The 23,714-nt window shown below is 41.6% G+C and overlaps 1 long non-coding RNA gene across 2 annotated transcripts; it reads right to left on the reverse strand.

Annotated features, from left to right (window-relative positions):
• Positions 1-956: 956 nt before the first annotated feature.
• Positions 957-22,164, reverse strand: LOC117520442. 2 transcript variants are annotated; one of them, XR_004563654.1, is made up of 3 exons: positions 22,102-22,164; positions 21,851-21,964; positions 957-1,037 (listed from the first exon to the last, which is right to left on the reverse strand). It is a non-coding gene; the product is annotated as an uncharacterized LOC117520442 (long non-coding RNA). The 2 variants fall into 2 exon arrangements; XR_004563652.1 differs by lacking the exon at positions 957-1,037 and adding an exon at positions 21,539-21,744.
• Positions 22,165-23,714: the final 1,550 nt, after the last annotated feature.

Genomic DNA, 23,714 nt, shown 5'->3' on the forward strand with positions numbered 1-23,714 from the left:
GGTCACCCCTTAGAGTCTGGTCTGCTTGAGGTTTCTTCCTCAATACATTAGAGGGAGTTTTTCCTTACCGCTGTCGCCTGTGTACTTGCTCTTGGGGTAGGTAATGTGTATATATGTATGTATGTATTTATATATGGGGTGGGCGTTTATAAGCTTTGCTTCTGCTCACCCCCTTTTTGGTCACACGTCACTGTGGAATTGCCTTTATCAGTTTTTGTTATTGACGAGTTGTGTACCAAATAAATAAGTTCAATTTCAAGATCATCCGGGGTAAAATTAACACTGGCAGTGTTAAATTAACACTGTCAGTGTGAAGTGTCTTAGGGCGACACTGTCATGCGTTGGCGCTCTACAAATTCAGTAAATTGAATTGAAATTACATATGGTCCCACTCTGGTCAGAGTGGGACCATATGTTCACTGTCAGTGTTACTTTAACACTGGTGATTTTACTGTGCATCTGGTGACAAATCAGCTTGTACAGCAAGGATTTTGTATGAATGTAGCTGAAGCAGACACTTCTTCCTTCTCTCTCAATATACTGTATATTGTATTATCCAGAGTATAAGTGGCACCTGTCAAAAAAATGCCTCTTGAAGAGGAAAAAGCTACATATTTGTCACAAGAGTATATGTAAGTTGCACTATTTTTGTTATGAGCTCTTTAATTTGGGATTTTTCTGCACTGCTGTTGTCCACTTTTTATTATAGGCATTTATTCTTTCATTGTTGGAATTTATTTTGTTTAGTGCTTTGATTCCTGGAAAAATCCTATATAAGTAGTTATTATAATTACTATTATTACTTGTGATGAGAAGTCACACCAGAGTATAATTCACAGGGCCCCCAAAACTAGTAAAAAATAAATAAATAAACATAACTTATACTCAGGAAAATATGGTATGTGGTTTTGTTTTTTAAGCATGAGTGACATTTTCATAGAGTTGCTCCGTCTCCCTGCGTGGAAAGGTCTGCTGGGAATAGAGGTTCTGTCCTCTGAGTGGATGGAGACTCAGAGCTGCACTGTTCCTGGATTCTCCTGCATGATGAACATCTCAGGTCAGTTACTGTTTTCATAATAGTTCAGATTTAATACTGTACATATTTGGCATATAAATTCTTAATATTAAAACTCAATGTCCCACCTTTGCACCACAGCATGAAGGTGATGCATGTGATTAATATAATGAGAACAATCACCATGACGGCAGCAGCACCAAACACATTTGGCCATGAAATGTCCTGGTTGGAGTCACCACTGTCAGGGAAAAATGACATTTGACTCAGTTTCACACACACACACACACACACACACACACACACACACACACACACACACACACACACACACACACACACACACACACATTTTGTCAGGCTCACGTGCACTCCATACTGTTGACCATGTGTTCTACAGTCCTACTTCTACTACAGTATATCTATCAGCTGGATAATAATACAGGATTATTAACTGACTGTGAGGTCTGTACGGGGAAATATAAAATAAAAAACATGGAGGTCTGATATCCCAGTACAGACCGAGCAAGCAAGGTTATTATTTTTGTTCATTTCTGGCTGTTATATATAAACACGCAAACTTACAGTATCGCCCGAATATGAAAGCTGCTGACGGCTCGTAGTCCGACTTGTTCGCTTCACCTCCATGAAGAACTTGTGAACAGATGGTCCGGTCGTTAGCTGGTAAGCTTTCAATCTGTGCGCTTTTTCAGGTGCTGTTTAGATATTTATGGAGTATGTTTATGACCGACTTTGATTTTATAATCATGTTTTTTGCTTTCTGGTTTGTAAAGAAAATACGCTTTGTGGACCAACTGTCATGGAAACCGGTCCACATATGGGAAAATATCCAACCGGTAATCAGCCAATCAGTTCGCACATAGCATGTGACACAACCTACACAACATCAGTTTTCCATGTGAAAATGCATTCAGGATGTATATAATGAATTTTTACCCGTGTTCTCCATCCATGTTACTGTGGTGAGTTCAGTATTACCTGGAAAAAAAAAGACAATTAAAATATAAATAAAATTCAGAACAAAAGATGTGGTGACCAACTCAATACTCAAAACAATGTACATATCCAACACTTTTGTTTTCATTCCCCCTTTTTTAACAAGTTGAAGTAAAAAATTTAAGATCTCTTCTGAGTAAACAAAAGGCTTATTTCTTTTGGATTTTACTCAGAAATTTGTTCAATGTTTGTGAGCATTTCACCTTTGTCAAAATAATAATCCCTCCACCTGGCAGATGTGGCAAATCAAGATGCTGATTAAACAGCATGATTATTGCACAGATGACCTTTTCCCTGCACACAATAAAAGCCTGATCTAAACATATGCAGTTTTATTACACAGTACAAATGTCACAGATGCCAACGGGTTTTGATGGATGGTCCAGTTTATGCTGAAATTAATAGCTGCTGCTTTTTGAACTGAATGTTCATTTGCGTGTACTGTGTGTAGTTTTTATTGATTAAAAACCAGGCGCTGCAGTTGACAGAACCATTCTGTAAAAAAAAAAGGATGTAAAAATGTGAAAATATTTTTTCAAAACAACCTGTAAATTTTCATTTTCATTCATGTTATGTGTGAAGGGGCCCTAAGATTTGCCTGCACATGCATGTTAGCAACCTAAACATGTTCAGCAAGAAACCACATAGAGAAGCACAATAAACTCTTGTAATAAAATAATGAAAGAAATGTACACTACAACAATGCACCAAAAATCCCAAATTAAAGAGCTGATAAGACAGAAAAAAAGGTGCAACTTATATACAGGTTTTTCATGTTGAAGAAAATATGGTACACACCAGATGCAAGACAATGGGCATCATGCAAAAAGAACTCGTTTTAACAGATGTGTTCAGAAAAGCCATGTATGGGAATCTCACAGCAGGGAATTCCAAACGAGACGGTTCCTGGGAATGCTGAGTTGACACAATCCTGCACCTTCAAGAACTGTGAGATGGTGAACAGATCACAATCTGATTTGTCCTATTCAAGTTGAGCAGTAATGGGCGCTGGTGACCTGAGTGAACACGTGGTTTTGCATTGTCTTGTTTGAAAATGCATGGATGGCCCTGGAAAAGATGTTGACTTCAAGGCAGCATATGTTGTTCTGTTTGATTGTTAGCAGGACAACTTTAAAAGTAAGGAACAGATTCAAATACAGTTTAGTGAGCAGATCAGTAATGTTATGGGAAATAAATGATTCATCGTTGAAGGTCATCTGGAATACATTCTGGAATTGAGCACAAGAACAATGTTTGGTACATGGCAACATTTGTAGCAGATGGATAATGGTCTTTATTTTAAATATCATCCAGGACACATTTTGGATCCATGATCCAAATTAACATTTTGAGCATTCAGAAACGTGGCGTTGGTGAAGGTACGAACTCTCTGAGTACCTTCCAGCTTTTTTTTTTTCAGATACAGTGATGAAAATAAGTATTTGAACACCCTGCGGTTTTGCAAGTTCTCCCACTTAGAAATCATGGAGGGGTTTGAAATTTTCATGTCCACGGTGAGAGACATAATGTAAAAAAAAAAAAAAAATCCAGAAATCACAATGTATGATTAGTTAATAATTTATTTGCATGTTAATGCTGCAATATAAGTATTTCAACACCTGTGAAAATCAATGTTAATATTTGGTACCATAGCCTTTGTTTGCAATTACAGAGGTCAAATGTTTCCTGTAGTTTTTCACCAGGTTTGCACACACACTGCAGCAGGGATTTTGGTCCACTCCTCCATACAGATCTTGATGATATAATAATTGATCAACATATTGATTTATTCTGCCTTACAGAAACCTGGTTACAGCAAGATGAATATGTTAGTTTAAATGAGTCAACACCCCGAGTCACACTAACTGCCAGAATGCTCGTAGCACAGGTCGAGGCGGAGGATTAGCAGCAATCTTCCACTCCAGCTTATTAATTAATCAAAAACCCAGACAGAGCTTTAATTCATTTGAAAGCTTGACTCTTAGTCTTGTCTATCCAAATTGGAAGTCCCAAAAACCAGTTTTATTTGTTGTTATCTATCGTCCACCTGGTCGTTACTGTGAGTTTCTCTGAGAATTTTTGGACCTTTTGTCTGACTTAGTGCTTAGCTCAGATAAGATAATTATAGTGGGCGATTTTAACATCCACACAGATGCTGAGAATGACAGTCTCAACACTGCATTTAATCTATTGTTAGACTCGATTAGCTTTGCTCAAAATGTAAATGAGTCCACCCACCACTTTAATCATACCTTAGATCTTGTTCTGACTTATGGTATGGAAATTGAAGAATTAACAGTATTCCCTGAAAACCCCCTTCTGTCTGATCATTTCTTAATAACATTTACATTTACTCTGATGGACTACCCAGCAGTGGGGAATAAGTTTCATTACAGTACAAGTCTTTCAGAAAGCGCTGTAACTAGGTTTAAGGATATGATTCCTTCTTTATGTTCTCCAATGCCATATACCAACACAGGGCAGAGTAGCTACCTAAACTCTGTGAGTGAGATAGATTATCTCGTCAATAGTTTTACATCCTCATTGAGGACAACTTTGGATGCTGTAGCTCCTCTGAAAAAGAGAGCCTTAAATCAGAAGTGCCTGACTCCGTGGTATAACTCACAAACTTGCAGCTTAAAGCAGATAACCCGTAAGTTGGAGAGGAAATGGCGTCTCACTAATTTAGAAGATCTTCACTTAGCCTGAAAAAAGAGTCTGTTGCTCTATAAAAAAGCCCTCCGTAAAGCTAGGACATCTTACTACTCATCACTAACTGAAGAAAATAAGAAGAACCTCAGGTTTCTTTTCAGCACTGTAGCCAGGCTGACAAAGAGTCAGAGCTCTATTGAGCCGAGTATTCCTTTATGTATCGTTATCTTTGGCTGCTTTCAGTGATGCCGGTATTTGGTTAGACTCTTTCTCTCTGATTGTTCTGTCTGAGTTATTTTCATTAGTTACTTCCTCCAAAAAAACAATCTACATGTCTATTAGACCCCATTCCTACCAGGCTGCTCAAGGACGCCCTACCATTAATTAATGCTTCGATCTTAAATATGATCAATCTATCTTTATTAGCTGGCTATGTACCACAGGCTTTTAAGGTGGCAGTAATTAAACCATTACTTAAAAAGCCATCACTTGACCCAGCAATCTTAGCTAATTATAGGCCAATCTCCAACCTTCTTTTTCTCTCAAAAATTCTTGAAAGGGTATTTGTAAAACAGCTAACTGATCATCTGCAGAGGAATGGTCTATTTGAAGAGTTTCAGTCAGGTTTCAGAAGTCATCATAGTACAGAAACAGCATTAGTGAAGGTTACAAATGATCTTCTTATGGCCTCAGACAGTGGACTCATCTCTGTGCTTGTTCTGTTAGACCTCAGTGCTGCTTTTGATACTGTTGACCATAAAATTTTATTACAGAGATTAGAGCATGCCATAGGTATTAAAGGCACTGCGCTGCGGTGGTTTGAATCATATTTATCTAATAGATTATAATTTGTTCATGTAAATGGGAAATCTTTTTCACAGACTAAGGTTAATTATGGAGTTCCACAAGGTTCTGTGCTAGGACCAATTTTATTCACTTTATATTTTACCAATTTTATCTTCACTTCCCTTAGGCAGTATTATTAGACAGCACTGCTTAAATTTTCATTGTTACGCAAATGATACCCAGCTTTACCTATCCATGAAACCAGAGGACACACACCAATTAGCTAAACTGCAGGATTGTCTTACAGACATAAAGACCTGGATGACCTCTAATTTCCTGCTTTTAAACTCAGATAAAACTGAAGTTATTGTACTTGGCCCCACAAATCTTAGAAACATGGTGTCTAACCAGATCCTTACTCTGGATGGCATTACCCTGACCTCTAGTAATACTGTGAGAAATCTTGGAGTCATTTTTGATCAGGATATGTCATTCAAGATTCAAAGATTCAAGATTCAAAGAAATTTATTGTCATATGCACAGTACAGAAGAACATCTTCCCTGCACAATGAAATGTGGCTACTGCATTTAACCCAATCCTATTTGCCAGTAGGAACAGAAGTCGCCATTAGGCGCCCGGGGACCAGCTCCAGATGTACATCCCTGCCTTGGTCAACAGCAGGGCTGAGCAAACCAACACCGATCCATAACAAACAACACACACACAACACACAACACATAGGCCGGCCCGGTACATAAAACATATATATGAAAGCAAAACACGAGGGAAAAGGAGAAGAAAAAAAACCCTCATAGCTGCTGCATTACACAGCGGCAATGAGGAAAAAAAATCCCCATCAGCACAGAAAAACAATAATCACAGAGACAAAGACAAGGACAAAGGACGACAACCGAGATTTGAAAGATCCAGTTTATCAGAACACTCCGGAGGCAGCCTGTTCGGCGCCGTCAACGGCCTTGTCCGACAATCCTGGAGGGGGGAGGGTGCAGCCCTGCGCAGTCTGAGCAGTCCTGGACAGTTCTAACACAGTTAACGTCAGAGCTGGAGAAGGTGAGGGGAGGGGGGAAGACCAGGGAGTGAGGCTTAAGTGTTGATCTTCTGAGGAGGTTTTTATCACAGTGACCTTGAAGTGCAGCTGTATTTGGGGAAGCCAAATGAATAGCCAGATTAGCAGACGCCTGAAAGATTCCACAGTTCTGAGAACAGAGTGGCTCTCAATGCATCTGAATGTAGAATGTGGTCTTCACAGACGGTCATAGCGGGTTTCCAGGGCTGCAATCTTGCTCGAGATGTTTTCCAACGCGCGGTTAACCCCCGCCGACTGCGCAGCCACTGCCTTCCCAATCGAATCAATCATATAGGGCAGCGTGGAAGGACCAATCAAAGCTGCTTCCACTTTCTTGATTTTCCGGTAAACCAGCAGAGTGCCCGCACCACACATCAGAAAGCCGGTCACCACCAAGCCGAATATGTACACATCTTCGACATCCTCAACAGAAAGCATGTAAAGGCACATGACCTGCCATCTCCTCCATGAGTCCATCACGTAACCCATCACATGCGTCCCGGCAGGACAGGTCGGGTCCTCCGCTCCCGAATGTCTTGTAGAAAAAATAGTGTCAATTGCGTTCAGAGACCACTTTAACAGATCCATTTTTGTCGTTTCCAGAAGAGCAAAGCTGCAGCCTCACAGACAACACGCCACAGAAGCAGGAAAGATAAGGAGGGAGGGAGAAGAGAAAAGTGCGTCTGTCTCGGTCGAGTGCAAGCTGGCAAAAAAAATGTGCATATTAAACAAATATGTAGGACTGCTTTTTTGCATTTGCGCAATATCTCTAAAATTAGAAAGGTCTTGTCTCAGAGTGATGCTGAAAAACTAATTCATGCATTTATTTCCTCTAGGCTGGACTATTGTAATTCATTATTATCACGTTGTCCTAAAAGTTCCCTGAAAAGCCTTCAGTTAATTCAAAATGCTGCAGCTAGAGTACTGATAGAGACTAGAAGGAGAGAGCATATCTCACCCATATTGACCTCTCTTCATTGGCTTCCTGTTAATTCTAGAATAGAATTTAAAATTCTTCTTCTTACTTATAAGGTTTTGAATAATCAGGTCCCATTTTATCTTAGGGAGCTCATAGTACCATATCACCCCAATAGAGTGCTTCGCTCTCAGACTGCAGGCTTACTTGTAGTTCCTAGGGTTTGTAAGAGTAGAATGGGAGGCAGAGCCTTCAGCTTTCAGGCTCCTCTCCTGTGGAACCAGCTCCCAATTCGGATCAGGAAGACAGACACCCTCTCTACTTTTAAGATTAGGCTTAAAACTTTCCTTTTTGCTAAAGCTTATAGTTAGGGCTGGATCAGGTGACCCTGAACCATCCCTTAGTTATGCTGCTATAGACTTAGACTGCTGGGGGGTTCCCATGATGCACTGAGTGTTTCTTTCTCTTTTTGCTCTGTATGCACCACTCTGCATTTAATCATTAGTGATTGATCTCTGCTCCCCTCCACAGCATGTCTTTTTCCTGGTTCTCTCCCTCAGCCACAACCAGTCCCAGCAGAAGACTGCCCCTCCCTGAGCCTGGTTCTGCTGGAGGTTTCTTCCTGTTAAAAGGGAGTTTTTCCTTCCCACTGTTGCCTGTTGTGTGGGCCGCTGAAGAGGAGGTACTGCTGGCCCACCACCACCAGATGGCGCCCTGCTTGGAGTGCGGGCTTCAAGCACGAGAGGGCGCCGGAGCCACTGGGAGTGACAGCTGTCACTCTTCATCAGCACCAGCTGTCACTCAGCCAACTCATCACCATCTCCATAAAGGCCGGACTGCGACTCCACCTCCTCGCCGAGAAATCAACTACCAATCAGGTAATTTTCTCTGCTGACTCAAAACATTGAGTACAGCTTTCCAACAATATTTAAATTCAGCAGGTCAAATTACATAGAAATATAAGTTGTATTTTCTCATCTAAAGCAAACTGCACCACACTTCTGACAAATTTGATGAAGCAGGTGGCCATTTTGTTTTATGCAAATTAGGGGTGAAGGAGTAAAGATACAGCTTGCCAACAACTATAACTGAACTCAGCATATCAAAATACATAGAAATACACTCAACAAAAATATAAACGCAACACTTTTGGTTTTGCTCCCATTTTGTATGAGATGAACTCAAAGATCTAAAACTTTTTCCACATACACAATATCACCATTTCCCTCAAATACTCTGCACAAACCAGTCTAAATCTGTGATAGTGAGCACTTCTCCTTTGCTGAGATAATCCATCCCACCTCACAGGTGTGCCATATCAAAATGCTGATTAGACACCATGATTAGTGCACAGGTGTGCCTTAGACTGCCCACAATAAAAGGCCACTCTGAAAGGTGCAGTTTTCTTTTATTGGGGGGGGATACCAGTCAGTATCTGGTGTGACCACCGTTTGCCTCATGCAGTGCAACACATCTCCTTCGCATAGAGTTGAACAGGTTGTCAATTGTGGCCTGTGGAATGTTGGTCCACTCCTCTTCAATGGCTGTGCGAAGTTGCTGGATATTGGCAGGAACTGGTACACGCTGTCGTATACGCCAGTCCAGAGCATCCCAAACATGCTCAATGGGTGACATGTCCGGTGAGTATGCCGGCCATGCAAGAACTGGGATATTTTCAGCTTCCAAGAATTGTGTACAGATCCTTGCAACATGGGGCCGTGCATTATCCTGCTGCAACATGAGGTGATGTTCTTGGATGTATGGCACAACAATGGGTCTCAGGATCTCGTCACGGTATCTCTGTGCATTCAAAATGCCATCAATAAAATGCACCTGTGTTCTTTGTCCATAACAGACGCCTGCCCATACCATAACCCCACCGCCACCATGGGCCACTCAATCCACAACATTGACATCAGAAAACCGCTCACCCACACGACGCCACACACGCTGTCTGCCATCTGCCCTAAACAGTGTGAACCGGGATTCATCCGTGAAGAGAACACCTCTCCAACATGCCAAACGCCAGCGAATGTGAGCATTTGCCCACTCAAGTTGGTTACGACGACGAACTGGAGTCAGGTCGAGACCCCGATGAGGACGACGAGCATGCAGATGAGCTTCCCTGAGACGGTTTCTGACAGTTTGTGCAGAAATTCTGTGGTTATGCAAACCGATTGTTTCAGCAGCTGTCCGAGTGGCTGGTCTCAGACGATCTTGGAGGTGAACATGCTGGATGTGGAGGTCCTAGGCTGGTGTGGTTACACGTGGTCTGCGGTTGTGAGGCTGGTTGGATGTACTGCCAAATTCTCTGAAGCACCTTTGGAGACGGCTTATGGTAGAGAAATGAACATTCAATACACGAGCAACAGCTCTGGTTGACATTCCTGCTGTCAGCATGCCAATTGCACGCTCCCTCAAATCTTGCGACATCTGTGGCATTGTGCTGTGTGATAAAACTGCACCTTTCAGAGTGGCCTTTTATTGTGGGCAGTCTAAGGCACACCTGTGCACTAATCATGGTGTCTAATCAGCATCTTGATATGGCACACCTGTGAGGTGGGATGGATTATCTCAGCAAAGGAGAAGTGCTCACTATCACAGATTTAGACTGGTTTGTGAACAATATTTGAGGGAAATGGTGATATTGTGTATGTGGAAAAAGTTTTAGATCTTTGAGTTCATCTCGTACAAAATGGGAGCAAAACCAAAAGTGTTGCGTTTATATTTTTGTTGAGTGTAGAAGTTTTATTTTCTCTTCTAATGCAAACACAAGCAGACTTGAAAAGCTTCTTGAAATGAGCAGCCATTTTGCTTTATGGAAAATAGGGGTGGAGGGGTAAAGATATAGCTTGCCAACAACATTTGAATTCAGTAGTTCAAAATACACAGAAAAGGGTGTTTAGTTTGCTTTTATAATACATATACAACCAAAATTGTGGAAATTTTGTCGTAATTGGCGGCCATTTTGCTTTATGCAAATTTGGGGTGAGGGGTAAAGATACAGCATGCCAACAGCAATTTTTGAACTCAGCAGGTCAAAATGCATAGGAATCAGTCTGTTGTCTGCTTTTAACAGAAAATGCCTTGGGCAGTTTATACAAGCTTATTTTCTGAAAATGGAACCTTACAGTTTACAGAAATTCTTGGCCTCTCCACAGGGCAAGGCATGATGGGATGTGTGATTCTGTGGGTTAAGATTAGGCTTATATAGCTTCAGGCAAAATTTCAAGTTTGAGTCCATTCCATATTCTTAAAGTTCATTCAATATATTCAAGCTTTCATTCAATATTCTCAAGGTTCATTCAGTATTCTCAAGACTCATTCAGTGTATTCAAGCTGCCATTCAATATTCAAGTTTCCATTCAATATATATTCAAGGTTGATTTAATATATTCAAGTTTCCATTCAGTATGTATATGTCGCAGACATGAATGAACGAAGCTCTTCAGCATCTCACCATGTCATTTAGGTCCTTCAGAATTTTTTCAGTAAATGCTTTTGGAGAGCATTAGCATGGCTCAAAATCTTTCCCTCAACTACGGTCATCTCAACTCCCCCCTCCCCCCATTTTAAGCATTTTCTTTATTTGCATCTCATATACCTGGAAAAGAGTATGTTAATTAAGAAATATTCCCTGCATGTACACCTTGACAAATATTCTGTGAAAGTTTAGGGGCAAAGGTCTAGTTGTTATTATTAGAGGTGTTCCGCCTTGTGTGGGGGGATGCTTAACTACGGGAAATCTCACTCCTTCTTCTATCAGTGAGAAGTTGGATGTCTAGTAACTTCCTACTTTTAAACTCTGATAAGACTGAAATGATGGTTCTTGGTTCAGCGGGACATCGGCATCAGTTTGACCAGCTGGCGCTCAGCCTGGGTTCGTGTGTCATACATCATACGGACAAAATGAGGAACCTTGGGGTGATTTTTGATCCCACGTTGTCTTTTGACCTCCAAATCAGGGATGTTACTAGGACTGCTTTTTTCCATCTGAGAAATATAGCGAGGATACGCCCCATCCTGTCCATGGCTGATGCTGAGACCCTGATTCATGCTTTTGTTTCTTCTAGACTAGATTATTGTAATGTTCTATTTTCAGGGTTACCACAGTCCAGCATTAGGGGTCTTCAGCTGGTTCAGAACGCTGCCGCCAGACTTGAAGATCTGAACATATCACACCCATTTTGGCATCTTTGTACTGGCTCCCTGTCTCTGTGAGAGCAAATTTTAAGGTTTTGCTATTTACTTATAAGGTTGTTCATGGACTGGCGACATCTTAGCTGGCTGATCTGGTGGAACTCTACGTGCCAGCACGGGCTTTGCGGTCGGCGGGACTTCTCTGTGTTCCCAGGGTGAAGAAGAAGTCAGCAGGTCAAAGAGCCTTTTCGTATCGTGCACCCACCCTGTGGAACAGTCTTCCTGCGACCGTGAGGCAGTCTGAGTCCATGGACATTTTTAAGTCAAGACTCAAAACCTATTTTTATTCTCTTTCTTATGAATAGTTTTTATTTTTATTTGTTTTATTCTTTTACTTCTGTTTTTATTTATGTATTTTAATTTTTTTTATTCATTTTTAATTATTTATTAAACTTTATGTTGACTTGTTTTATGTAAGGTGCCTTGAGATGGCTTTTGCTGTGATTTGGTGCATTATAAGCTAATTAAATTAAATTAATTAAATTTATTATTATTATTATGTTTTAATGTATTTTGTTGTTGTTTTTGGTTATTTCTATTCAATTCTCTTCTTTCCTTGCTTTGGCTAGCCTTGCTAGTCTTTTTGTGGTGTTTCTTTGTATTATGTTTATACGGTACATGTGGATTTATATGTGTGACTATACATGTGCTGATGGATGAATGTACTTGATTACACTATGTAACACAATTTTTGTTCCTGGCTTCTAAGTGTTATATTTCAACTGCTTATGTCTAAAGTCTATGGAAAAATGACTACATTCAGCACAAACTTTGATTTTATTTTTTTAATGTTCTAGAAAGTTCTAAAAATTTCTTGAAATTTCTAGATAATTCTGGAAACTTCTAGAAAATTCTGGACAGTTCTAGCAGTTAAAGAATATTCTAGAAGACTACTCAGTAGTAGTGAAGGCGAATCGAGAATATTCTTGAAAACAGACAAATTTCAAAATATCATTGTTCTGATCACAGAAGCAAAGTTTCTGTGGAATAACAGCTATTTTCTATTTATTTAAGGAAAACACACTGTGTACCCAGGAACAAAACAAAAATAAAAATTTGTTACATAGTGTTATGTGTGTATGTTTATATGTATTAATGCATATATCATGTGTAAGTTAATTATATTATTTACTTAAGGACAAGGGGTGGGACTAAATAAGTTTTACTTCTTCTCACTCCTTTTCGAATATCCGTTGATTACAAAGCTTTATATAACGGCTGAGTGGATCCTTGTCATTTGATTGGTGCTTTGTATGTCACGTGGCATGAATTATTCGTCCCATTTGTGTTGCATTGCATTTAGAGTGCAGTCTTTTTTGTGGGGGGGGGGGGTAGTACACGTGCACCCAAGCGCTGTCCCACTTGTGTGAGTACGCACCATGCACCATGCGCACGCTTACACAAGCCGGACGGTGCTAAGGTTTAAAACAAACATGGTGGAGTTTGTTTTGCTGACGGATGACAAATTGATGCACGGCATGGCGGACTTCATTGTCAGAATTATTTTTGGACTCCTATTTAAAGTTGGAAAAATCCCTATCTTTGACATTGAACAAATTTTTAAGGGTTAGGGTTAGATCATAAGATCATATTTAAGAGCCTTATGTAGGTTGGTATCCTTTATCAACTGGCAAAGGTTGATTCGGATCTGATCCAGATTACAGATTTTGTGGCCAATTAAATTTAACATTGAAAACCCAATTTAATGTACATTTTACATTATACACTCAACAAAAATATAAACGCAACACTTTTGGTTTTGCTCCCATTTTGTATGAGATGAATTCAAAGATCTAAAACTTTTTCCACATACACAATATCACCATTTCCCTCAAATATTGTTCACAAACCAGTCGAAATCTGTGATAGTGAGCACTTCTCCTTTGCTGAGATCATCCATCCCACCTCACAGGTGTGCCATATCAAGATGCTGATTAGACACCATGATTAGTGCACAGGTGTGCCTTAGACTGCCCACAATAAAAGGCCACTCTGAAAGGTGTAGTTTTGTTTTATTGGGGGGGGGGATACCAGTCAGTATCTGGTGTGACCACCATTTGCCTCATGCAGTGCAATACATCTCCTCTGCATCATCCGTGACGAGAACACCTCTCCAAAGTGCCAAACGCCAGCGAATGTGAGCATTTGCCCACTCAAGTCGGTTACGATGACGAACTTGAGTCAGGTCGAGACCCCGATGAGGACGACGAGCATGCAGATGAGCTTCCCTGAGATGGTTTCTGACAGTTTGTGCAGAAATTCTTTGGTTATGCAAACCGATTGTTTCAGCAGCTGTCCGAGTGACTGGTCTCAGACGATCTTGGAGGTGAACATGCTGGATGTGGAGGTCCTGGGCTGGTGTGGTTACACGTGGTCTGCGGTTGTGAGGCTGGTTGGATGTACTGCCAAATTCTCTGAAACGCCTTTGGAGACGGCTTATGGTAGAGACATGAACATTCAATACACGAGCAACAGCTCTGGTTGACATTCCTGCTGTCAGCATGTCAATTGCACGCTCCCTCAAATCTTTCAACATCTGTGGCATTGTGCTGTGTGATAAAACTGCACCTTTCAGAGTGGCCTTTTATTGTGGGCAGTCTAAGGCACACCTGTGCACTAATCATGGTGTCTAATCAGCATCTTGATATGGCACACCTGTGAGGTGGGATGGATGATCTCAGCAAAGGAGAAGTGCTCACTATCACAGATTTCGACTGGTTTGTGAACAATATTTGAGGGAAATGGTGATATTGTATATGTGGAAAAAGTTTTAGATCTTTGAGTTCATCTCATACAAAATGGGAGCAAAATCAAAAGTGTTGCGTTTATATTTTTGTTGAGTATATCTTAATCAAACATGCCCCAATCACTCTCATATTTGAATGTGAGGTGCAGTGACACTCATTGTTGGGGAAGTGTCGTGACACGGACCCACAACAGGGGGCATTAATGAAGGGACAATGGAATAGCCAAAAAGTAACAATTTAATGTTGTGAAGGTGCACAACGTGATACAGACAGATACAAATATGTGTTATATCAATCCAACAAAAGGTGACGTGTGGCAGGCTCGAAGATAGGAGACGCCCGGTGAGAGAGAAGCCGGAACCCACACAAGCCTCACAACCAACAGACCTGAAGAACACCGGAGCCGCCAAGCCCTGCGCCCCAGGTGGCCACTGTCTTCAGCAGTCAGACCCGGTACTGCTGGCAGAAAACAGAAACAGTTCTGGATGAGTGTGAGTCCGCACACTCAGTAATCCCACAGTCTGTGTTCAGTTAAGGAGGGAGAACCTCCACCTCCAATCACACACTCGTGCAGCTCCTGAATTAACCACTTATCTGAGTGGGGTGTGAGGCGAAGCCGTCGCAGTCCACACCAAACGCCAACTCCGCAGATAAGGCACACCACAGGAAAACGGCTGCAAAAAGAGATCAGACTAATACTCAAAGTTTAAGTCAGCAGAGAAAATTACCTGTATGGTAGACGATTTCTCGGCGAGGAGGTGGAGTTGCAGTCCGGTCTTTATAGTGGTGGTGATGGGTGACAGCTGGTGTTGATTGATGACAGCTGTCACCTCCAGCGGCTCCTACACCCTCTCCTGCTTGGAGCCCGCACTCCAAGCAGGGCGCCATCTGGTGGTGGTGGGCCAGCACTACCTCCTCTTCAGCGGCCCACACAACAACTCACTATCACCTGACAAAGTTTGATCTGGATCTGATCCAGATTACAGATTTTGTGGCATTTAAATTTAACACTGAAAACCCATTTAATGTATTTTTTACATTATATCTTAATCAGACATGCCACAATCACACTGTGGACATGTTAATTTAATACTGAAAAGGCCATTTGGTGTACATTTTGCATTATATCTCAATCAAAAGTACCTCAGTGACTTATTTTTCTGTTATGGATTTACCGACACCAGCAAAATAGGATGGAGGTTCCAATTTTATGCTTTTTTTGTCTGTCTTCCAGTTGTCAGTCAGAAGAAAAGTGCCAAAGAGCAATGACAAATTGTGCACAGCAGAGACAAGCAAGGTTCTGTGAAAATTATCTGAAAAATTTTCAGAAACTGAAAACGTAAAAAAAAAAAAAAAAACCCTGACAACACCACAAACAATCTTTGATACAAGTGCATGAACAAAATACATACTCCTGACATTTGATCACATCTAATTTAGCTTATGAAAAGCCACTTCTAACAGGACTTTGACCTTGTAATTTTTTTTTTCAAGGTAAAACTTTTGTGGAATTGGAAACTAGTGTTGGTGGATGTTTGCGGTGCGGTACTCTAGTCTCCATAAGTCACTGACATTTCATCTCATTTCCACAGACTGTGTGGCTCTCTCGTTTCATCCCTCAACCTGCTGTGCATGTCAAATAGAGGAAAGTGATCCTGCCATTGGAAGCGAACAAACTGATTATTCAGCCCAGTCTCACGTTTTTTTTTTTGTGCTCCCATCACAAAATAATTGAAATTTTCGTGCCGGATTTTTTAAGTCAATATTACTAATCCTACACCTTCCCCCAACCCTAGCCACAACCACCCCGACCCCCACCACCACCCCCTGCTTCACTTTAAATTTTGTGCGCTTTCGTGACAATATGATGAACCAATAGGTGAATGTATATTTCGTGCTACTGAATTATGACATGCCGTGAGACTGGGTTGGATTATTCCAATCAGAAACTCTGGAAGCATAAATGGAATTGGTTAGTTTGCCTTTTTCTTCCGAAACATGAACCTCAAAGTGAAAGTACATGGATACGTGTTTTTTTCTTGAGTCACTGTCCTCAAATGCGATCACACCACATTCAAGTTTTGTCTGTAAATGGCACTAACCTATCATAAATCTGATGTTTTTTTTGTTTTGATGAATTAGTGTAAGATTTCACAGATGAGATGGCCACTGAACACCAACACTGTGTAAAATGATTCCAAAAGAGTACAGAGTGAGGTTTTATGAGAAAATTAAAATAGACAAAATTTTGAAGGCAGTCTGGCACGACACATCGCAAAAACGACACTAACACTTCACACTTCATCTCTGTGTGAATGACAAGAGATGAAATGTAATTCATAAGCGTTTAATGAAAAATTTTACACTTTGTCTCACAGCGCTAAAGTCTCTGACAGCAGCTCTCTGCTGCTGACAAAAAAGCAAACGTGTACCGAACTGTGATGTTTAAACACAAATATGAAGGAAACTGTCACTTCTGTGGACCATGACACCCCCAGTATATATGCACTTTAGACAAGAACAATGTGCTTAAATTTGATTAAAAACTTTTTTCTTCGTTCTGTTTTACATTTGTTTCATGATTACATTACAAAATCTGTTAACAATATCTCAAGAGAAAAAGACATAGTACAAGTTACTGTCACTACTGAGAAGCCGGGCGGGTCCAGGCACCCAAAGAGGGTGGAGACTCCCAGACCAGGCTTAGGTGTAAAAGAAGGCATCATCTTTAATTCAGGCTCAAGTTCAGTACACAGGTTGTCAGTCAGCGGAGCAAAGGTACAAACAGGGCAAATACGCAGTCATAATCAAGCAGGAGTTCTTGGCATGAGCAAACATAGTATTCAGGGATGAGGCAGAAGGCGTAGTCAAAAACACAGAGCAGATTTCAAAAAACACGGCAAGGCAGAACAGGACAGGAAACAAGAGCTAGGATGTGTACGAACGACGACAAACTGGCAAGGAAGTGGTGGCTGGGAGGGGTTCAAATAGGACAGGAGTTAACAAGGTGTACATGAGGAACAATCTAGAAGGGGCGTGGCTAGTGAACAAAGATAATGCATGGTGCAAGAAGGTGAGGAAGGACAGCCCAAGGTGAAGTGAAGGTAAGACACAAAGATGCGTGAACAGGTGCCAAGAGTGTGAGTGAATGGAAATACTAAACAGACTGAATCAAAGTGAGAGACAAAGACATAATGGCGGGTGCAGTGGAGTGAAAACATAATCAGAGGGGCATAAGGGAAACAGGAAACTAGGAGCAAACAGAAACCAAGGGCAGAATACAATATTACTATAAAAGGAACGAAAATCAGACATAGGCATAAGCACTAGAAGAACCTACATGAAAACTGATAAGAAAATAGTAACAAGATAAACACTAAGACAAACTGAACAGGATTTCACTAAGAAAACAAAAATGACTAAACAGACCAGAAAATAAGAGAGACTAAGTGACAAACAAAACCTGATATTAAAGCACAAAAGATCATATAAGAAATGGGAACAACGAAAAACAAATGATAATAACTACATGATGAACAATGACAATACAGACTGACTGAATAAAAGGAGAATGGAACTGAACTATGACCCTCCCTCTGGGAGGCGGTGGGAGTCCCCGTGGGTGACTTTGGATCCCAGAGGGACCTCGGCTGTGGTTATTACTCCTGGAGCTGGCGGGATGTCCTCTGGGGGGTGTTGGTCCCTACATGTCGTCGGGGGGGGGGGGGGGGGGGGGTGTTAGCGTTTTTATTTGCAAGCTTGAGTTTGGGTTGTTTTTCTTTTCTCCTCTTCCCGGGGTTTGATGGGACGGTCCTCTGGGGAGGGGGGGTGGGGGGTGGTTTGGTTGTTTGTGTTTGTCTTTTTTGTTTTATGACTAATCAGACTTTAAACATGGTTGGACAAAGGCTGACCGCACAGGTTTAAGAACTCCTGGCCACACCTGTGCAAATCGATTGACAGAAACAAAGGCAAACATGCAGCCAGAGGAGAAGACATCAACCGTTCTGTTAGATGAAGATTCTGTTGGAAGATGAATGCAGATACGGTTTCCAGCCATGGTCCCTGGAGGGGGGTGTTTCTCCTGGGCCAGGTTTGTGTGGTCACCGGGAGGCTTCCCGTGAGGGTGGGGTGCTGTTGTATGGCTGGGGGTGCCTGGCTGTCTTCTGTTTCTGTCGTTTGTTTTTCCTTCCAGGTGGCACGTGTTTAGGACTGAGTGGCTGTGTGGCTGAGTTATCAGGACCTCACCCTGATCACCTGAGGCTGATCATGTGCAGCTCGTCAGGACTCACAGCTGTGGTGCATCTACATGGATTGGGGCATGGTGGCATTTAAGTCTGGAGTACACAATGTGTATTTGCCAGAGACTCGACCTTGTGACCAGACGGGTGAGATCGTCGTCTTGAGAGCCATCTCATCATTATGGATGCAGAGACCGTCCAGGTTTGATGTCATGGTCTGTGAAAGAGGAGGGGGTGAGGTCTCACGCTCGTCAGCACACTTCCTGAGGTACGTTAGGTTTTGTGACTAACATTAGTACAGTCAGTAAATGTGGTGTCCCTCACACCTTATTATATTGAGCTGTTATGTTAGTCGTTTAATCAGCTTCCACTGCAGTTGAGTATGTGAACTGGGTGTTCCATGCCTGCAGGGTGGGAAGCTGATTAGTGATTAAGCCAGGAAGTGTTTGCTGTTTGTGTACACCTTTGAGTGGTCTCTCTGTGTGTGGAGTGTGGACTCACATGATGGTTTCTTCTTTCACAGACTCGGTTTGTCGCGGCCACCTGGGGGGTGTCGGCGGGGTCCTTGGGTCCGAACTGTTTCTGGCTCCGGACCGTTAGTGCTGCTGGGAGCACACCGGCATTCCACCACGCCAGACTGCGCACTTATTTGTTTGTATTTTTCACATCACTGTTATGTCATTAAATTTTGTTATCCTTTGTACTGTGCTCTGCTTATTTCATACTGGGTCTTTCAAACGCTGGTCGGTTCTCCGTCCTGCGTCCGACACATAACACAGTTTGTTTGTATTACAACATTTGGAAAGAAGTGACGTTTGATTTAAACGGCGTTTCACTTTGAAGTTATTAATTCCAGCGGGACTCTATCATTCTAACTTGACTCGGCAGACAGCCGCGCAGCGTTTGGAGCTGTGTGAGCAGAACGGAGGACGATTCTCGTTTCTCTCAACAAGACAGGAGTCCCAACCATAACAGGTCGGTTTAACATAAAAAAGGAAAATAGTACTCACAGAGATATGCTCTTTAGGATTTTAGCGGGGGAAAATTAAGATAAAGCGAAATAAAACAATCAGTGAAGCAGCAAATTGAAACATTGCTTCGATCTGCAAATCACTATTTCGATTGGGTCAAGGTTCAAAGCAAAGCGGCGCTGCAGAAAAGTTGATTACAGACCCGCTGCAGGGTCTGTACTCAATGTAGAGAAATGATCATTTTCCTGACAAATGCCCCCAAAAACAACGGCCACTCTGAAGGGCCGATAAGGGAATCGTTAAGCAAAAAGGTTATTGATGTCGGTGGATTGAATAATTTCTTAACGATACCCGAAAGGAACCGGTTCTCGATATCCATCCCTACACCCAACTGTCGCGGTGCACTCAAGGTGGAAAAATCTCAAACAGCGGTCGAAGTGCAGTCTGACTGCAGTCTCAACATTAGAACCACCTGAGTGGGGTCGGTTGACATACCGCAGTGGCCCTGGATGTGCCACGGATGAGCAGGAATGCACCTGAGTGCCCCACAATGTCCCAAGTTGGGGCCGAATGCTACACCGATGTGAGCTGAATGTCCTGAGTGGCTCCCAATGCAGCACAACTGTGAGCTGAACATCCTGAGTGGCCACTCAGTGCAACTTGACTGCGAGCCGAATGGCCCAAGTGGCCCTTCAGAGCAACACAACCGCGAGCCAAATGTTCTGAGTGCCCCCAATGCAACATGACTGCGAGCCAAATGGCCCCAGTGGCTCCTCAATGCAACACAACTGTAAGCCGAATGTCCCGATTGGCCCCCCAATACAACATGACTGCAAGCCGAATGCCTCGAGTACACCCCCCAATGCAACATGACTGCAAGCTAAATGTCCGGATTGGCTCCCCAATGCAACATGGATGAGATGGGAATCACATGCCAGGGTGTAGACCGTGATCGGACCACAAGCGGATAGTATTGAAAGGCAGGATGTTGGTACGCCATCCAGTGTCTGCATTGAAGACTGCTTGATCAACCGTCACATGAGAAAGAGAGAGAGAGCTGCCGCACTCTGAATGTGTGCAAATCAGCTGAGGTGGCTTCAGCTCACGTTCTGGGTATTCACACGGCATTTGTACATGGCTGGCCGATTATTTGTCCCTCCTGACTGCGTCTTGAATTTTTGCTTTTTTGCACATTTGTGCTGATTCGGCTTCATTCATGCTCAGTGTGACGGGGCCCTGAACAGCGACACAAGTACAGTAAAAATTAGTGACACAGTAAGGCTGAAAGAAATTTGCTTCAATAAAAGCCTGTTTGCACAAAAACGTACATGCCAATTTATTAGCCATGCTAATAAATCTAATGCAGTATCAAAGAACAGTCCAATAAATCTCCCCTTCGTGAGGATTACAGTTTTTACCGAATCTCTTTGAGAGAGAGAGGTGCTGATTTATTTTGAGGTCATTCTGGAGGTTGTAATTTGTGGCTGTTGAACTGTTTTGATTTTACTGAGAGGTTTATTTAATATTTTGCAGCTTTCAGCACACATCTGGTGACAAATCAGCGTGTTCAGCAAGGATTTTGTATGAGTGCGGCAGAAGCAGACAGTTCTTCCTTCTCTCTCAACATATATCGTATTTTCTGGAGTATAAGTGGCACCTGTCAAAAATGCGTCTTGAAAAGGAAAAACCCACATATTTGTCACACTAAGACTATAAGTTGCACCATTTTCTGTGTTATGAGCTCTTTAATTTGGGATTTTTCTGCATTGTTGTCATCCACTTTTTATTATAGACATTTATTCTTTTATTGCTGGAGTATATTTTGTTTAGTGCTTTGATTCCTGGGAAAGTCCTATATAAATAGTTACTATAATTTCTATTATTACTTGTGATGAGAAGTCGCACCAGAGTATAAGCCACAGGGCCCCCAACACTAATAAAAAATAAAGAAATAAACAATTTATGCTCAGGAAAATATGGTATGTGGTTTTGTTTTTAAGCATGAGTGACATAATTTTCATAGAGTTGCTCCCTGCGTGGAAAGGTCTGCTGGGAATAGAGGTTCTGTCCTCAGAGTGGACGGAGACTCAGAGCTGCACTGTTCCTGGATTCTCCTGCATGATGAACATCTCAGGTCAGTTACTGTTTTCAGAATAGTTCATGTTTAATACTGTACATATTTGGCATATAAATTCTTAATATTAAAACTCAATGTCCCACCTTTGCGCCGTAACAGTAAGGCGATGCATATGATTACTATTATGAGAACAATCACCATGACGGCAGCAGCACCAAACACATTTGGCCATAAAATGTCCTGGGTTGGAGTCACCACTGTCAGGGAAAAATGACATTTGACTCAGTTTCAATGAAGCATTAATCAGTTCCATAAATAGGACATGTTTTTATGAAACATGTCCTATAAATTTTGCTGAAGAATTTACACCATTGTGAGACATCTGAAATTTTACCTGTTGATTTCTTCCACGTCACTGTGGAGGCCCTGATGTTATCTGAAAATATGAATGACAAAGTGAAGTTTTGGTCTTTTGTGCATTCAGTAACTCATGTCTAGTCATACATCACAAATATGATATATGATGATTGTTTTGTTGCCATTTGTTATCATTTTTTGTAGGAGGAGTTATTTTGGGGCTATTTGGAGGACTGTTCTTGTCCACCTCCTCTGTTGTATCATCTCTGGGTTTTTCCCTCTGTGTCCCTGTATGACTTTTGTGTGTCTGCACACCATGTCTCTTGTCTCTGTCTACACATCTGCTTTGTGTTTTCATTTGTGCACCTGTCTCATATTGTCTTATCTTGCACAGCTCATAAGTCTGTTTAATTTTTTTGTGGACTTTCTGTGTAGAGCACTGGACACAGTGCTCTACACAAGTCTGTACAATACTCCACTGCATTTAAGTCTATGCAACACTGCGCTACTGTACACCATGCCTCCACAATTGTACACAATTCTACGCCAGGGTGAAAAATCCTTTTAGGTTTTTTTATCAGTACATACCTGCATTGATAGATTTTATTCATCCTGCTAAACTTTGCTGGTAGTGAAGTTTCAAAACCACGGAAGAAGTGGCGTCCCAAGCTTCCACATCCACTATAACTCCTCAGGGAAAGATCGCCAGCGAGAGGACATGTCCACGTCCACTATAACTCCTCATGGATAGATTGCATGCGTGATGGCCGGCTGCAGCTCTTCCTTCACCTCCTCAAGTTCTCTGACGATTGTGGCATGTTAAATAAAGTCCATTAACTCCTGGAAATAATATATTCTGACTTTTTCCAATGTGTCAAATCCATCTGCATGTCCAGGTAGTCTGCACAAACAGTGTCATGGAGCCAAGCTCCCCACCACCACCTGCGTGCAATTTATGCAGCCATTCCTGCATGCTAGATATGCAGCACAATGCAACTCAAGATTCAAGATTCAAAGAACTTTATCAATCCCTAAAAGGGCAATTCATCTTCACACCCAATTACCTCAAACAAAAATACAGCAATTAATCCACTATTATTACTAGTTGAACGTAATAATGGCACACATCAGAATGAAAATAACCACATATATACAGTAGTGATCAGAATAATAGTAGTGCTATGTGACTAAAAAGATTAATCCAGGTTTTGAGTATATTTCTTATTGTTACATGGGAAACAAGGTACCAGTAGATTCAGTAGATGCTCACAAATCCAACAAGACCAAGGATTCATGATATGCACACTCTTAAGGCTATGAAATTGGGCTATTAGTAAAAAAAAAGTAGAAAAGGGGCTGTTCACAATAATAGTAGTATGGCATTCAGTCAATGACTTCATCAATTTTGTGGAACAAACAGGTGTTAATCAGGTGTCCCCTGTTGAACATGCTTTTCTCTTTGAAAGCCTGAGGAGAATGGGACGTTCAAGACATTGTTCAGAAGAACAGCATAGTTTGATTAAAAAGTTGATTGGAGAGGGGAAAACGTATACGCAGGTGCAAAAAATTATAGGCTGTTCATCTACAATGATCTCCAATGCTTTAAAATGGACAAAAAAACAGAGACGCGTGGAAGAAAATGGAAAACAA

The sequence above is a fragment of the Thalassophryne amazonica genome, chromosome 1 (assembly GCF_902500255.1).
Source record: "Thalassophryne amazonica chromosome 1, fThaAma1.1, whole genome shotgun sequence".
Lineage (NCBI taxonomy): Eukaryota > Metazoa > Chordata > Actinopteri > Batrachoidiformes > Batrachoididae > Thalassophryne > Thalassophryne amazonica.